At 40.6% G+C, this 17948-nt stretch overlaps 1 protein-coding gene across 1 annotated transcript in view; it reads right to left on the reverse strand.

Annotated features, from left to right (window-relative positions):
* GNB1L (G protein subunit beta 1 like) overlaps positions 1–17925 on the reverse strand; it is a 57730-nt gene extending 39805 nt beyond the window's left edge. The window contains 1 exon segment of the mRNA XM_043498081.1: positions 17796–17925. The gene's annotated coding sequence lies outside the window, so the exon portion shown is untranslated.
* Positions 17926–17948: the final 23 nt, after the last annotated feature.

Genomic DNA, 17948 nt, shown 5'->3' on the forward strand with positions numbered 1-17948 from the left:
GTTTTGTTTTACTTTTCATACAGAGATATTGTGTCTACGTGCTATAAACCCTCATGTTTCATGTACCAAGAAGAAGTCCTAAACAACTGCCTTTTCCTCCCCATTCCAGTTGGATATCAGCCATAGATATCATTCCTGAAGGAGGAAACCGAGCATTCAGGAGAGGAAGGAATTAGGTATTAACTAATCAATGAACAGCAGCAAAAAAAAGTCACCAATAATGGTTTGACTCACTTTGAAGTATAATCAGATTCTTCATCTGTAACTCAAATTTAAAAACTATAATAATTTACGGAAAAGGGATTAATTTAGCCATTTTGAGTCAAAGATTTATTTCATAGCTTCATCCCAAATCCTGTATATTGTTAGGATCCCTTTCCCCTTTGAAGACTTAGTGAATGATTGAAGCTTCTACTTTCTGAGAAACAGATAACACAAGACCAGTAATCTGACTCTAAACCACTGGATAAAGGCAGTTTGTTTCCTCTTAGCCCATCTGTCAACACCTCTTCAGTAATTAGTCCTAATTATTACAAAGGACTAGCCTCCCATTCGCATTATTAAATCAGAAATAGTATCATAGCCAGGTATCTTTCAACACCTACCAGACCAGCGACCTTCGATTTCATTGAATCTTCTATCAGTATCCGCCTTTGCAAGAGCCTAGGCAGTAATTTTAGCATCAGCTTCAAAGATGCAGATCCCACAGTGGAATTCCAGGGATGCATTCATATACACATCCACATCATGTGACAGGAGAGCAAGCAACATAACTGACCTTTGCATTGTTCCCAAAACTACTGTGATATCAAACACACATTCAGTTTTATACAACAGAACTTTTTTTGAGCTTATAAGTCTTCCTTTGAACTAAATACTAATAGGGAAGCTAATGGCATCCTGGTTGTAAATATAACAATTTAACATTTTAAAGGAATAATAATGAGGTATTGCTATCATTTGGAACAACCAAATTTTTTTGAGGTATTTTTTTTCTTTTAAGGAGGACTTGCACAAATAAAACAAAACAACCCCTCTTACCCCCCAACATGGGCTTGTACCTTTATAAAAAAGGCTTGATGGGTTTTTATTTATTTATATTTCCCCTATATTTGAAATTCTTCTCTGGAAGGTTTTAGATGTCTGGAAAACATATATGGTTGCAACATCACAGATACCAAGGAAGTGAAACTTAATTAGTTGAAAGAAAAGGAGTACTTGTGGCACCTTAGAAACTAACAAATTTATTTGAGCATAAGCTTTTGTGAGCTGCAGCTGCAGCTCACTTCATCAGATGCATTAGTTGAGAAAATTTGTTTTTTTAACATATATTTAAGCAAAACTCTTGAAAGAAAAAGGTGTCTGTGTTAAGGATTTAGCACGCTCTCTCTTATAGGCAGAGAGTGTAGTCACAATACACAGCTGAGACCACTAGTGAGGTTTTGTTTACACTGGGATTTTCAGACACTAGTGCAAACCCTTAGCTTAGACATGGTGCATTGGTATAAAGGCACTGGTGCATGCTATGACTTGCACCAATGCAACACTAAGGGTTTGTCCTGATACAGATACAGCAGTGCAGCTACATACAAAAATTTCAGTGTAAACAAAGCGAGTCCTCCAACAAAAACAGGGGATATAAGACACGATGTCCCTAATGTTTTGTCTGCTCATATTTTACCTTAGAAACATTTTATGAAGGCACAAGCTCATTTCCTCATCCAGCATCCCCTTTGCAGATCACTTTTAAAACCAACAAAAAGTTTAATAATGATCAGAAGTTAATTATTTTACAGGAAATAACCATTCAATTTATTTAGGGTGAAATTCTACCCAACTAGCAAATAGCCTGAATGATCAGGATTTGTGGCAGGGCACTAAGTGAGAATGGAAATGGGTGGGAATCACACACACACACACACACATACATCTTCAGGGACTTCATAGCCCCATTATGGCGCTATTGAAGCCCATGGACTGGTATCGTGGCTGCAACTCCTATGTGAGGGTTTGGGGCCAAGGAAGCATTAAACCCACAACCTCTTCTCCAATCCACCTGTTGCAGTTCCCTCTAAGCTGGTCTATTTGAAATTTTCATGAAGACATCTCTGCAGCACGCAGGGAGTGTGCACGTACTCCGTGGAATTACTCCACTCCTATTTTCCATGTACGTCCCTCTACAGGACTTACATGGTGCACAGGGCATCATGCAGCACATCCGCACCTGGATCAGTTTCCCCTTCATAAGTAACTTAACCTCACTGCCAAGAACAACAAAAAGCTACTAAAGCTAACATCCCAAGTCTCATATTTTTCCAATCAAAGGTCATAACTATAATTAGCAATAGATAGGTACTGAAATACCAGTGGCTCCAACTTTGAAATGAGTATAAATATTTCAAGTACCATATTAATAAGGCATCCATTAAAATCAATATTAACATGGTTAGTACAAAATACTCTTATTACATTTCCCTTTATAAAACTCTAATGGTCATACTAATAGCTCCAGCATAAGGTGGAGTTTTCCCTTTTACAATGTCACTTGTATCATTAAAAAAAAAGTTATAAAAATCAAAATCAGATGTGCCTTTTAAAGGAAAAAGGTGTTTCTCTACTGAATAAATATTATTCCAGTTATTCTATCCAGCATGTCTCTCCTGAGCTCTAAGAATTTTAAGATTTCTGTAGTAGGGCTAAGCAAGTGAGAAAAGGGTAAATAGCGAAGGTGAGTACTTGGGCAAGCAGATGGTGATTGTACTGTTCAAATGCTGGAGAAAGGCATAGTAGTTTAAATACATAGACTTCCTGGAACTACCAGTTAAAATCCCAGCAGAATGACTCAGTCCTTCATCCTTCTACATTAAACAGCCTGCTTCCATCTACGTGTTTATCTTTCAGTGTAGACCTTTAAAGATTCTATCTGTTCTGCATCAACACTAAAGAACACTTGGCACTTTTTGTAAGAGTTTGCGTTGGCGTCCGTGGCCAAAATCTTTGTCCTCCACAGTACAGTGCAGCATACCAGTTGGCTACCACTCTCCACCCCAGAGTTGGCTGCATTTCAATGGAGTATTTTACATATGGACAGATCCTGCCCTACTTTGGTGTCATATGTAAAGCTCGGGATGGAATGGGTATTTCTTATATGCACCTCTCATCATCTTAATTTCCATAAAAATGTGCAACTAAATGTCTGATCAAAAAATAAGAAGTAATACTGACGTGAACAGGCACATACAGTGTAGCTTTGAAAAGAAAAATAGGCACAGCCAGGAAGGATCAAAGAGAAAATTCATCCAAACTCCAGCTCCAGGGACTAAGGAGAGGGTGTCCATATCTCCACGACTCTGGGGCTGTGGGGCCAGTTCAGCCTATGACGCAGGCTAGGGCAGCACTAACTCACATTCCCAGCTTTCATAGGATGTATGGGTCTTGCAGGAACAGGAAACAGCCAGGGTGCAGTAAGGCCATTCCTCTTCCTCCCTTCCTCCTATGGACTGTCTCAGAAACACCCCAGCCCTAAAATGATTATGGGAGTTATCCTGCAGTCTTTATTCAGGTTAAATTCCCACCAAATTTTTTCACTCAATTTAATAAAATCACTAGAAGTGACATATTATAGGTGTTGTAATGATGCTGACTCTGTTATACGAACACCATGTTAAAAAGAAAGATCTAATGACAATATTCTTGAATAACGGTTCTTTGAACAAAAACTAACTGGTGTAGATTTGTTTCTGGCAAGGATTTGTAAACTTGTTAAAATTTCCTAAATAAAATAAACAAACAAATAGAAAAAAACCTGGAGTTTAACCTGAATAAAGACTGCAGGATAAGGCCCCATATTTCCAACACAGTTTTTACAAGGAGAAATGAGGCCCAGTTTTGTTAAATTGCTGGCAACCCACCTCTGCACAAGTTGCAAAACTGTGTATTTATTTACATATGAGAATATTCTAAGGCAACGCCCTTTTGCGGTTTCCTCAGTGGTAAAATGGTGCTATCCTCCAAATGCTGACAATACAAAAGTAACTTGACAGATTATTCACATGAATAATGTTTGTGCAGGTTTACATCACAGCACCATGAAATGTTCATTGGGTGACAATTTTTAAAGGACCTCAAAATATAAATGTTTTCAAAATCATATATTTTGAATAAAACAGTATTATAATTTACCCTGCAAGATCTTCAGTCTTGCTCTTGCAAAAACTGCAAGTACTGGGTTCACGGAAGAATGTATGTGCCAAGAGTATTATATCCAGTATTGCAATAAATTCTTCATGGTTGAGGCTAGGACCTTTTTTGTACATAAGTGACCTTTGTTTATGTTTGCAGAATGTTATTCTAAAGTTTTATTGGATGCTATGAAATATGTGTGTTCATTAATTTCTTGTGGATAAAAGAGGAGATAGATTTCAAAACCACATGTAAAAGATAACAGAATAGAGGGTTGTATTCTAAACAAGGGCTCAAAATAGCTAAACCCTAGTCAGTATTGTGATAATGGGGACAAGTCATACACCATGTGAAGCATATACCCCACTATAAACATATATATAAATGTGAATTCAGTATAACCAGGATTAAATATGAATCACATGCTTAAGCAGAGAGGTTTTTTTAAAAACTGAAAGTCAAAGCTTTTTTCTAGAGCACTGTAAATTTAGATTTCCTAAACTGTTATTCTTTGCTTTAGTTATTGGTACATTTATGATTTGGCAAAATTACTCCTTTAAGTAAACTGAATACTTTATACATTTTAAATGCACAGATTATATTTAATAAAAGCCACTACTATAATTTTTATAAAACTTGGCTGGATTTCACTGGCTGGACTTCGGGTATTTTTAAATCCCTGGAGAGCTTGGTATGGAATGTATCTGTTCACTATTATTACCAGTCTCTAATAAATAGCGTTGATGACCCTCTGGAACCTAAATTGTAGCTATTCCTCATATACCCATTCAGCACAGGGCATTTTGGATTCAGTTTATATTCAGCACTTGGCTCTGAAAGAAAGTCCCAGGCATCCACAAGAGCTGTAATTTCAGGCAATCAAGAGGAATGTTAATGGCCTTACACCATCAGGCGCCTGATTCTGAGAGCTGCTGTGCACCCACAACTCCCAATGAAGTCAGTGGTTTCAAAGTTTCAGCACTTCTCAGGAACAGGTCCAATGTCAGATTTTTTTCTTCAAGGACCCATTCACATTGTGTTCAACAGCAGCTTTCTCACTGACTGCTAAAGGTGCACCCTCCACAGTTGCTGGAAGAACTAAGAAGGGAACAATGCAGATAAAGCATAAAAATCATCAAAGAGATCAGACAGAAGAAACATTACATTGCATTAAATTAATTACCAGAAATTAGGACTTCTCTAAAATATTCGCAACAGGTTAGTTTGCGCCTTGAGACTCAGCTCTGTGTCAAGGCAGCAGGTAGCTACACCACTGAAGGACGAGGACCAGGAAGGAACTGACTTGGAGAGCCACACAATTCCTTCCCTGCTCCCTTCTTGTTTGGGAGGAGAGTAAGTTTGGGTGAAACTTTCTCACTCCTTACTCCTAGCCAGCACCTCAGGCCAGCACATAGAGGGGAACCCATTTCCTGCCCCTCCCCCTTTCTCAAGGTGGTGGTGCTGGAAATATTAAGCATGCAGGCTTTATGTTCCCTCCTTTCTGACATCCCTCCAAAGCATTCAAAAGCAGCCATGGCATGGGGTCAAGAGGGGAGATGGTGGAAGGGGACATAGGAGAGCACACTTACTTCCCACTACTCCCCTACATGGCTCTGGTAGGGCTAGAGACAAACCTATCCAATGCTGGCATTAGCATGGCACAGAAGAAGAATGCTATTTAAGAAGATACACTTCAAGTACCTAAGTACAATAACTCACATTTCATGGAAAAAGAAAAGGAGTACTTGCGGCAACTTAGAGACTAACAAATTTATTTGAGCATAAGCTTTCGTGAGCTACAGCTCACTTCATCAGATGCATTCATGGGTATGATAGAGATTTTTCTTACCTTTTTTAAATATAGGGTACATTTTAAATATTTAATTACTTTTTGGAGCCATCTGGTTACACAGCATTTATAGTGCTTTATATTATAGTGCATTTATAGTAAATGCATCCGATGAAGTGAGCTGTAGCTCACGAAAGCTTATGCTCTAATAAATTTGTTAGTCTCTAAGGTGCCACAAGTACTCCTTTTCTTTTTGCGAATACAGACTAACACGGCTGCTACTCTGAAACCAGCATTTATAGTGTAAAAGATACCACAATTAAGTGTGTTTGTGATATAAATAGGGAGCAGTAAAATAGAGGTAGGTTTTACCCCCATTATACTGATGGAGAAACAGTCCAAGAGAGATGAAATGTCTTGTTAAGGGCTCAAAAGTAGCTATTTTAGAATAGGATTAGAACTCAGGACTTCCTAAAACCCACTCCTGTGATTAGATGACTATACTGTGCCTGTCTCACAGAATTTTTTTTTAAATTGTGGGAAGGCAGTATTGTCTAGTGGTTAGAGGGGGAAATGGTAGTTAGGAGGAGAGGCGTTCCTTTCCTAACTTGGCCACAGAGTTACTATGTCCCCTCACTTATGACTAGTCACTCAGGGAAACTGAGGTATAGTGAGGCATGAAAATATCAAAGATCTTGAAGACTGAAGAACGTATTTAATGGTTATGAAGCATTTCAGTTCACCTTAAAAGAAATTTCATCTAACAAATGGGCTCCACATGGACACAGGTGTCTGCCTGCATGCATCTTATTGGAAGGTCAGGGCTCAGTTCATTAATGTTGTAAATCACCTTGACGATTATATTAAAAATCTTGCATTTTTATATTGGAAAAATGAGTTACAATACCCAACTCTTATTCATGAATACCATACAAAATGTAGGAAATTATATACAATCCTTCCTTCGGCAAACAATTTAAATAACTGATCTGTCATAGAAAAAAGACAGATGATAAAACAGTTTAATTCTAATGGCTCAACTAAATCTAATGGTGCTAAATCACAGTTCAGGATAGAAGGTAGCAAGGATGCACAATGGGCAACAGCACACCATGGCCTACCTAAAGTAAGGGGGAATCAGATATTGCACCATCCAAGGATAGGGTGCAGTGTGCACCCTCCTAGAACAGGGTGGTTGTGCTAGTCAGTAAAGTGGAGCATGGTCCTGTCATCTCCTTCCCTATATGATGCAGCTAGTGTTGCTGTGGGAACTAGCTCTGAGCACAGTTTGCAATATGTAAAGCTCAAATGCTGCCACTGAACCAGGTTCCTGTGTGGGTGCACAAGGGTGGGTGGGTGGGTAAGGAAGTTCCTTATATCCTCTCACCCCAGCAGGGATGGGCTGAACTATAACTCATTCTGAAAAATTTCTTACATTTGACAATAAACTAAAATATTTTGTAACCCACACACCTCCTGGGTGTGCTGTTCTGTCCCTCTAGTGGCACCGAGACCACTTAGCCATTAGTGAGTCTGCTCTACAGCCTTAGCTAAGGGACAGTTGGCTTTTAGCTCATGCAGTAGAGGATCATCCACTAAGCTCCAGAGGTCCCCAGTTCGATCCCACCTGCCAACAAAAAGAAAAAAAAATCCATTTTCCATCCACACCCACTGCTTTGATAAACCATTTGGTCTCTCATTTCACCTAAACAAGCCTGGGTGTGTGACAGTTTACGGAGCTGTTTGAACACCCAGTGAAGTGTACATGGTTTCTCAACCACTGGGAACTAACAAGCAAAAACGAGTATGTCAAGCAGCACACTTCCAAGCTGGAATGGCGGCCACTTCTATGGTTAGCACCAACAATCACAAATAATAAAAAAAAGGACTTTCATTAGCTTCACTTGTAGGGAGGGAGTGGGAGGAATGATGTGTCAAACTGCAGTCAAGGAAGTACATATGCCAACTGGAAAAAACTGACTATAAGCAGCTTTCTTACATAAACACAGAAGGAAGTAACCAACACCCTCAATTGTTCAGTAAGGAGTGGGGGGGTCTGTAAATGCAACTAGAAAAAACAAACAAAACTGAAACAATTCCCGAATGTTCCTTCTGCTCATAATTATCCCCATAGTTGTCGCTCTAATTCATCAAGGTGAAACTGCCAACAGGTGTTAGAATTTGAGGCACAAACGATAAAATTTAAAGACAAACAAAGTGCAAGAAGTCAAAATGGGCTAATCATAAAAATGAACAAATTTATGAGCGTGATGGACTAAATTCTAGTGGGCTAGGCACATAAATGAGTGTCAGGAAGATTGAGAAGGAAGCTGTGGGAGAGCATTATGGAATTTGGCTGAACTGGAGAGACTGCTATGTAGGCCTGTTGCAATTTCCATTGTGGATTATCTAAATGGGGAATAGCCATGGTTTACAGTGGTTACATGCACACGCAGCCACCCTGACCAAATAACAGTCCCTGCTCACAGGTCTCTTAGCAGAAATAAAATCTCCAATGGAGCTACATCCAAAGGAATGGTCAAAAAAGTATTAGAAAAGTTAATGGAAGATGGGGCCATCAATGGCTATTAGCCAAGATGGTCAGGGATGAATCTCATGCTCTTAGTGTCTGTAAACGTCTGACTGCCAGAAGCTGGGACTGGATAACTGGACATGGATCACTTGATAATTGTCCTGTTCTGTTCATTCCCTCTGAAGTATCTGGCACCAGCCGCTGTGGGAAGACAGGATACTGGGCTAGATGGATCATTGGTCTGACCCAGTATGGCCATTCTTAAATTCTTATGGACTCAAGCAGACCTAATGTAAGGCAAATGTGATGCTACAAAACTCTCTATACCATTTAACCTGCATCAGGCATATTTTGGCTCATTATGTTTTTAAAAGTCACAATCTTTTAGTTTTGGGTCTGGAACTTATTAGCTGTTAATCAAAAAACAGTAGGGCAATATATCAGTATAAGCATATTCTGCCAACCCCTGATAATTAAAGAATCATTCCCTGCCCATCCACCCACTTATGTAACAGATCGTAAAACTGACAGATAGTCCTGTAGGAGTCAGGATTTCTAATGTATTGGTAGCAGCAAGGTTATGTTATTCTTATGGTTTCTTATCAGGGTTTTAATTTCATTTGCTTTCTGCATCTACCTTTTAAATCCCTGACCAATCTGAAACGGAGAAGATGTCAGTCAGCATAAAGAAACAGTAGACACAAAAATATGTCAAATTGGTTTTGACTTGTTTAAAATAATAATTAAAAGCACACACTGCTAAGTGCTCACACCACACAGGCTTCCTATTTGGGACAAAGCTGCATCACTCTTCATCCCACTTCTCAGTCATGCCAAAAAGTTACCTTTGCTTTCCCAAAGACAACAGTGACTCATTGTAACACAACTTGTCAGTCTGTGCACTCAGATGACTGTGGTAGCAGTTAAAAGCAGAGACACAGGTATGTCCCTTGACACTATATGTGTACTATCTGATAGAAAAAGTTAGGAGTTTCTTTGGTATATATTCTAAAATACAGAAAATAAAATGTTTAAGAGCTATGTGCAGAGGCAACTTTGTGATAAATCCACCTGTCTTCCATTTTAAATTCAAGTTCATCTCTGTCTAGAAGGTTCTACATAGTTCTGTCCCAGCTTAAGTCTCACTTCTAGCTATCACCTATTCTCCCACTTATACCCATGCTCAGACAGTTCAGCTCACCTTGTTGCTCCCCTGCTCTCCCATGTCCATGCCTTTTTTCATGCTGCACACTACACCCGACACACCCTCACTCACTCTGTAAAGCACACAGCCACACTCTCCCACTTCGGTTCCCCCCTCACAATGTAGTTCTTTTGGTCAACCTATGATCACCGGCCTCCACCCTGCTTTCACTCTGGACACTACCCCACATGTTAATAAGTTAAAATGCATATATAACAAGCATACCTCACAATCTTTCCCTGATCTAATTCATGCATTCCCTTACCCCCTTCCTTTCCTTGTCATCCATCCTTGCTGTGCTGTCTAGTCCAGCACTCTATTCTCCGACCTCTGCTCACGCTGTATAGTACTTTATTCCACAAATAATCCCAATGATTTCAGATTCCATTGATCTATGATGCAGAATAAAAAATAATGTTCACAGAACTGATGTGTTTGCATAATTCCTCTTTCCCCACCTCTCACATGATCAGATCTTCTGCTATTCAAATTCCATTCTTGATGATGGAAACTTGCATATGAAGAAGAGGCAGGTAGAATTTTTTGACTAACTGGATCAGTTGAGCTATGTTTCTGTGCATGTGCTACAGTATCTTTTCTGCAGCACACCTACTAACCAGACAGGACACTTAGCAAGTGATAGTTTTGACAGCCAGAAGCTAAATCAAGAGACAAATTATCAGGTTTAAACAAATAATAAAGCAGAATCCAGCTGTGAATTTGTTGGATGAAAATCCCAGCATCTCTCATATTATCTCATGCACATTTCAATTTATGGGAAGAAAATAGAGTAAAGGGATTTTCTCCACCCTTTCTCATGTGGGTCATAAAATAGATTTATTACCTATGTTATATTCTGTGTTTTCTCCTGAGGAAAAAGTATGGGAAGTGGTGGAAGTTTTTGTTGTTGTTGTTGTTGTTGTTATTTTTAAAACAACCAGGATTTTCTTTATGATGAACACAAAGCCAAATTTTGAACCCTGTTAATATCATAAGGCCCTCCTATTTAATACTGTAGTCCAGGTTTGTCAACCTTTTTGACACCAGGGATTGGCTTGCTGCCTTCCTAAACTGTATCAAGGAGATCTCAGGGACCGGTGCTGGTCCACGGACCAGTTGTCATGAAACACTGCACTAGTCACACTTTCTACCTTCTTAAATCTTGTAGCACTGCCTTTACATCTCAGTAGGGAAATCTACAACTGTTCCAGCTGTCTGAATGTGCAAAGTCTTCCCTGAGATTCCTATCTGGTACATTTTTAGAGTAGAATTCAACCCCTGCCCCATAATATCAAAGGTGTTTGGTTCCTATTGAAAAATTGTGGAGTAACTCTCATACTGAGAGCATTGGTCTACATTCCTCCTCAGCTAATTCTGGTTCAGCTTCACCTCCCTACCACACTAAGTGACTTGCTTACAGCACAGGTTGTCTCGCAACCGAGTGATAACAGAGTTCATTCCTGCAGTGTATATGAGACTGAATCATGTTTTAAGTATGTTTCTGAACCCTGCTACAGCCGGGACTTTTGCTCAGTTTGGGAACACAGTTAATATGTCCCGTCTACACTGCAAGGCCAATACACTTTTTTTAACCATGCCAAGAACTACCGTTTTGTTATTGGGTCCCCTTACTCAGTAGGATTTGCAGTGTACATAGAACCTAAATGTCCAATTTTTTACAACTTGGTTCATCTAGCAACTGCAGTTTAATGGGTCATATTTTCTCCAGAAGGCAGACCTGTACTAGCTTCACAACTGTCAAAGACCCAGCTCTTTGGAAGAATTCCTTTATACATCAATGCTTTACAGCAAGTCATATACGACTACCACCCAGTTAAGTTAAGCAATACTGAATAGAGTCACCATAAGAAGCAGATAATCAAAATGCATCATAACAGGACTTCTCCACAGGGCTTTTTGTGAAGAAAAGAGTGGGTTTGTGAAGAAAAGAGTGGGAGGAAAAAAGGGGGATTTTATTCATGTTTTGAACTGTTATGTCTGAAGTACTTACATGAATATAACATATTTGGAAGTTTTTTGGTACTAGAAATATTAGATTTTGAGATCATTTGGGATGACCTCATTCATGGCTTTCACACATGTAAGTAATACAGCTATGAGAAACTCAAATTAGTAAATCTTTTCTACCATACCATCACTTGCATGCTACTTCAAAGTGTGTGTGTGTGTGTGTGTGTATATATATATATAAAAATTAAATATACTCATTCACACCACCACCATTTGAAAATAGGCTTGTTTTTTTAGCATTGTAATAACAATTGATTCTGATTTCAGAAGTAGAACAAAGCATTAAACGAGCTACAACACAGTGGCAATCTAGAGCAGTTACATGGTATACAACAAAAGCGTCAAGAATCCACTTTTTGTCACATTCCAGTGTGCAAATACTGCACACAAAGGAAGTTTTTCTTCAGCTCTCATCTGTGGCAAAAATTGAACAGCTTTTTCATGGATTTATTTTATTCTGATTGTTTTGTGATCACTTTTACTGCTCCATAGAGACCAATAATTTTGAAATTGCTCAGCAGTTACAGTGGTTTTTGAGCATAAGCTTTCGAGCAGCTAACACAGCTGCTACTTTGAAACCAGTGGTTTTTGAGCCACTGCAATTTTACTTCGTTTGTAGTAGCAAATGCATTTTAATGGGTCAAACTTTAATATTTAAAAGAGATCCATAAATCCACCTATATACATTTTTTGACCCAGAATGCTATTACTGCCATTTAACTTAAACTACCTTTTCTCTTTTAATATACATACGTTTTACTTAGGTTCACAGTTGTGCAAATTGCATAATAACTCAAAAGCAAAAAGTTCAAGCTTTGATTTGTCAGCATTAAAGTTTCCTTTAACACTGGAAAAATATATGCATCTTGGAAAAAGGGAATTGTGAGTACTGTTTTCATTGGCTTTTGTGAAGAAACTAGTTACAACTGACTGGTTCACAGTTCTTACTATTCCAGGGGAAGTGTGTGTTGTTATGGCTTGGCTTATGGAGAATTAGTATTCAAGTTAAAATATAAAAGGCATGCGAACACAAGACATGTTCTAGCCAGATATACTGCATGGTACAAAGCAGGAAAATTGTTGGCCAGGAATGTAAGAACACATAAAGGACATTGGTGAAGGGTTGGCTGCAAAAGGTAGTCTGTAATACTTTAAAATGCAATTATGGTCAGGGAAATCATTATGAGGCAAAATGACATCATCTTCTTCAGAGTGTTAGCTCCCAATGCATATTAAGACTTTAGTCTGCTGATTTTAATGACAAAAAACAGTTTTTACTTCTATTAGCACTGCAGAGCCATGAAAGATTGGGAGCTAGTTTCTATTCTGTTGCATGCATCAACACCATTAACAGTTCTGACTGCAGAATCTTTATCACTGACATCGACAAACAAGCCAGAAGGAGCCCAGATTTTGTTTCCAAAATGATTTTGGTTATGAAAAAACATTTTCTTGTAAACTGAGCTAATTTCATTAGGAGTCATTAATAGACAATACAAGTACTACGAGACATTTTCAATAATTACAATTAAAAATTCTTGTCAAGAGTGTCCTTTTCAGTCTAAATAACTTAGGCCCATATAAAGAAAAGGAGTACTTGTGGCACCTTAGAGACTAACACATTTATTTGAGCATAAGCTTTCGTGAGCTACAGCTCACTTCATCGGATGCATCCGATGAAGTGAGCTGTAGCTCACGAAAGCTTATGCTCTAATAAATGTGTTAGTCTCTAAGGTGCCACAAGTACTCCTTTTCTTTTTGCGAATACAGATTAACACAGCTGCTACTCTGAAACCTGTCATTAGGCCCATATACTTCCCCTGGTGTGCAGTACAGATGAGAAAAAACCAGAGTAGACCCATTCAGAGAGGGCAAGCCATTAAGAAAGACGGTGTGGGATCCACGAAAGTATTCAGACACCTAAACCTCAGACTCAGGCACCCAAGCCCCTGTGTTAGGCACCTAAGTCCCAGTTGTAGCTTCACTGCAAGCCACAAAACTCTCAGCAAACCCTCTAGGCACCTCCCAGGTCAGTGCCATAACGACAGGTCTATAAAGTCATTGTCTCTGGACCAACTGTTCAACTGTGGATAAATACTTAAATAGAACATCCACCTGAAAGGGAGGAAACTGCTCATCTAGTCTCCCTGCTCCATCAACTATCATTATTTATCCACAGTGGACTAGCTTCAAGAGGAGAGATTCTGGAAATTATAAGATATGCCGGCTGTCTTGTGTGGAGTGAGATAGGTGCCTAACTCATTCCTGCAACAAACACCTTAGGCACCTAAACTGCCTGATTCCAGCAGTGGGTGGCCATTTGTGGATCACTAAGCAGAGCTAAACACATCCCTGCAACTTGGATTTAAGCTTCTATCTCCAAGAGAGGGGAGGGGCTTCACACACACACCCTCCCCTTAGCACCTCTTATTGGCTATCTTAGGTGGCTCTCCACCTAGTGGGCTTGCTTCTGAGGATCCCATTCTTGCTCCTCTCCCCATTCATTGCATTGGGAGCCTAGGTGCCTAACTCGGTCTTGCGGATCACAGTGTTGTTCCTGAATTTTCTAGGGACCTAAAAGTTAGGGTGCCATGATGCTCACCATTGCAACGCCTAAGTCCCGTTGTGAATCCTTCTTAGTTACATTGCTCCCCCTGACTAGATTCATGGACGAAGTTAGTAGCGTTGAAATTGGGGGAGAGGAAAGGAATAGAGGTGAGACAGGAACAAGCTGAGGTAAAAAGCCTGTTCCTCCAATACTTCAGGCCGCTCTTCAAGAAATCTTGCAAAGAGGGAATTCTGTCTGAGAATATAGGGCAACAGAGGCTGGGATCTCTTTTGGGCCATACATCCTGCCCATTTTGCACCCTGCTAATCCCATGAATGAGAGCATGGGAAGGAGAATACGCAGATTCAGCACCTTATGGAATTACAGAGTTTAAACTTTTATACACAAGGGGATAATACAAGCTATTTTTAATGAAATAAAAATATCACCTATTCTCATTGTAACAAATAAAGATACAAAGAAAAGAACCCAAATTTCAGATATGGGCAACTAAATATCAAATCTAAATTCTGCATCTGTGTGCTCAAATAGATAGGCAGGCCCATGAAATGACATTTACATTTCTATGTAATAATCTAAATGCTCATGCATGGTGTAGCCATTTGTAGACTGGGCCTCACCTACTTTATGCATGATGACAGGTTTCAGACTAGCAGCCGTGTTAGTCTGTATTAGCAAAAAGAAAAGGAGTACTTGTGGCACCTCACGAAAGCTTATGCTCAAATAAATTTGTTAGTCTCTAAGGTGCCACAAGTACTCCTTTTCTTTTTGCTAATACAGACTAACACAGCTGCTACTCTGAAACCTGTCATTATGCAAGGCACCAAATTTAGCTGTATGGAGTGGAAATCTATCAACTTCATGAAAGGACTCATACAGATACAGACAGACATCATCTTCCTTTCCAAATGCAAACAGATGGACATCATAACAAAAGGGCTGAAGGTAAAAGGCATCCGATGAAGTCAGCTGTAGCTCACGAAAGCTTATGCTCAAATAAATTTGTTAGTCTCTAAGGTGCCACAAGTACTCCTTTTCTTTATGCATGATGTCGTGGTATATTGCTCGGTTGCTGTAGAATCAGGCAGCCAGTAGAGGGAGCAAAAGTAAATAAAGCATATTGTCAAAACTGTGACAATATCAATGAGGCAGTACAGCAAAGCCATTACAGAAAAGCAGATGAGGAGAAACATTCTCTACCAAATGGAAGATGACAAATCTAGCAAGAAAAGAGTATTTTCCAGCTTCTGAGAGGGATTAGTAACAGGAAGCAAAAGTCTCTGGATTAAATTCAATCCTTGTGTAACTAGGGGCAATTCCACTGACCTCAGTGGAGTTCTGCCTGGGCTAAATTTGATACTAAAAAGCTATAATTTACCAAATATAATAATACATTTACAAACAAAAAGTTTTTCATTTGAAGAGCTCTAAATACTTTATAAATTAGTACTGTATTACTATTACAACTTTCCAGGTGGGGAAATTGAGGCTTATAGAAATTAAATTACATGCCCAAGGTCACAAAGTAAATTAGTAGCAGAGCTGGGTACAGACCCAAGAGATTATATTCCCTGTCCCACCTTGCTACAGCCAGTAGACCACACTTTTCCTCAAGCTGCAATGTCCCTTTATGGATAGGAAAATCCACCTAGGTCATCAACCTTACTCTTTAAAAAAAATCTGACAAAATACTCATTCTTGTTGGTCATAAAATAAATGCACAGAGATTACATTTCTGTTTGGTATTTGTGGCTCACGGATATTAAAAAGCTGAAGTGATATATTCTAAACTCAAGGCAAAAGGCATTAGCATCACAAATGCCAGCTGCTAGAAGGAAGAAATAATTACATAGAGGCTCTCCAAAGATGCTCTTTCCTCCAAATACCTGCAACAACAACTCTGGAATATTTCAGAGCAACAGTTTAACTGTAATTACAAAGACCTAGATGGTAATCAAAATATTATTTTATTCTAGTATTGTCGTTATGTAGGACAAAGATAGTAGGCCCCTCACAAACATTTGTCCTGTGAAGTATTTCCCCATCTCCCGTTACTCTTCCTCTAGTTCAAAATTCCAGGCATCTGTCAATATTATTAACTAAAATGAGAATATGAAACAAATTAAATGTGACCATCTGTAGAGATACATTAAGGCAGGATCTAAACCACACAGTCAGAGAGAGGGATCCTAGAGGGAACATAGTCAAAGATGGAGTAGCAGACAACAGCCCAGTGTCCATCTCACTGCTGCCAACTTGTTGTCTCTTATGGAAGAAAGCTCAGAAGCTCCAGATTAGGGAAAAAAAACTAGAATCCATCCACAGGGAGATAGGAGTGGGAGGGAAAGTCCATGATATTATCTGAGGAGGTGATGTGAGGCATGGTTCTTAAATATTGATGAGTCCTGATTTCATTTAGCTTTTAATTAATCTCTAATGGTATAACTGTGCAACAAGTTACTGTTATTTAATATTTGTATTGCAGTAGTGTACAAAGGCCCCACTGTGCATCAGGACCCCTTTGTGTAAAGCATTAGGTGCCATGCAAAGACCCTGACCCTGCTCCAAAGGGCTTATATATTAAATATATGTACAGTCAATGTGTTGCCTTGAGGCAGGGCTGCTAGACAGGAAGCCCCATAGGTTTCATTCCTGGCTCTTCCATTGACTAGCTGTGTGACTTTCTGCAAGTTGCTTCACCTCTCAGTGCCTTAGTCTTCCCATTTGTAAACTGGAGATAATTTCACAGGGGTGTTCTGACAATTAAATTAGCTCATGCCTGAAAAGCAACCACCATATATTGATTCACCAGTAATAGTGACCCAGGGCCCTTCAACCCCTCTCCCAACACAGAGGTCGCCTAAGTGGCAGCATCACACAGTCCCTCCTCCCCTCAGAAGTGATAGCAACCCAGCACCCCCACATATCACATAGGGGTCCCCCCACCAGCAACATGAATCCCCTCAACACTACCCCTGACAGCAGAGACCCCTCGCCCCCAGGGAAGCCCCCACCCCATAGCAACACAGACCCCTCGCCCCCACAGAGCCCCCCCATAGTGACACGGACCCCTCACCCCCAACCCATAGCGACATGGACCCCTTGCCCCACGGAGCCCCCCCCCACAGCGACACGGAGCCCTCGCCCCACGGAGCCCCCCCCCACAGCGACACGGAGCCCTCGCCCCACGGAGCCCCCCCCCACAGCGACACGGAGCCCTCGCCCCCAGAGCCCCCCCCCCACAGCGACACGGAGCCCTCGCCCCCAGAGCCCCCCCCCCACAGCGACACGGAGCCCTCGCCCCCAGAGCCCCCCCCCCCACAGCGACACGGAGCCCTCGCCCCCAGAGCCCCCCCCCCACAGCGACACGGAGCCCTCGCCCCCAGAGCCCCCCCCCCCACCCCACAGCGACACGGAGCCCTCGCCCCCAGAGCCACACGGTGGTAACGTGGACGCAGGATTCCTCCCGCCCCGTGGTAGTACTGACCCGGCTCCCCAGGTGCTCCCCGAGCCCAGAGGTAACGGACACTCAGAGGCTCTTCACCAGGCTTCCCGCGGGAGGGGGCAGCGGCATCCTGAGGGGACTAGAGAAAGCGAAGGGAGGAGGACGAAATGGATCGGTCACGCGGCGCTCTGCTAC

The sequence above is a fragment of the Dermochelys coriacea genome, chromosome 15 (genome assembly GCF_009764565.3).
Source record: "Dermochelys coriacea isolate rDerCor1 chromosome 15, rDerCor1.pri.v4, whole genome shotgun sequence".
In the NCBI taxonomy this organism is placed as follows: Eukaryota; Metazoa; Chordata; order Testudines; family Dermochelyidae; genus Dermochelys; species Dermochelys coriacea.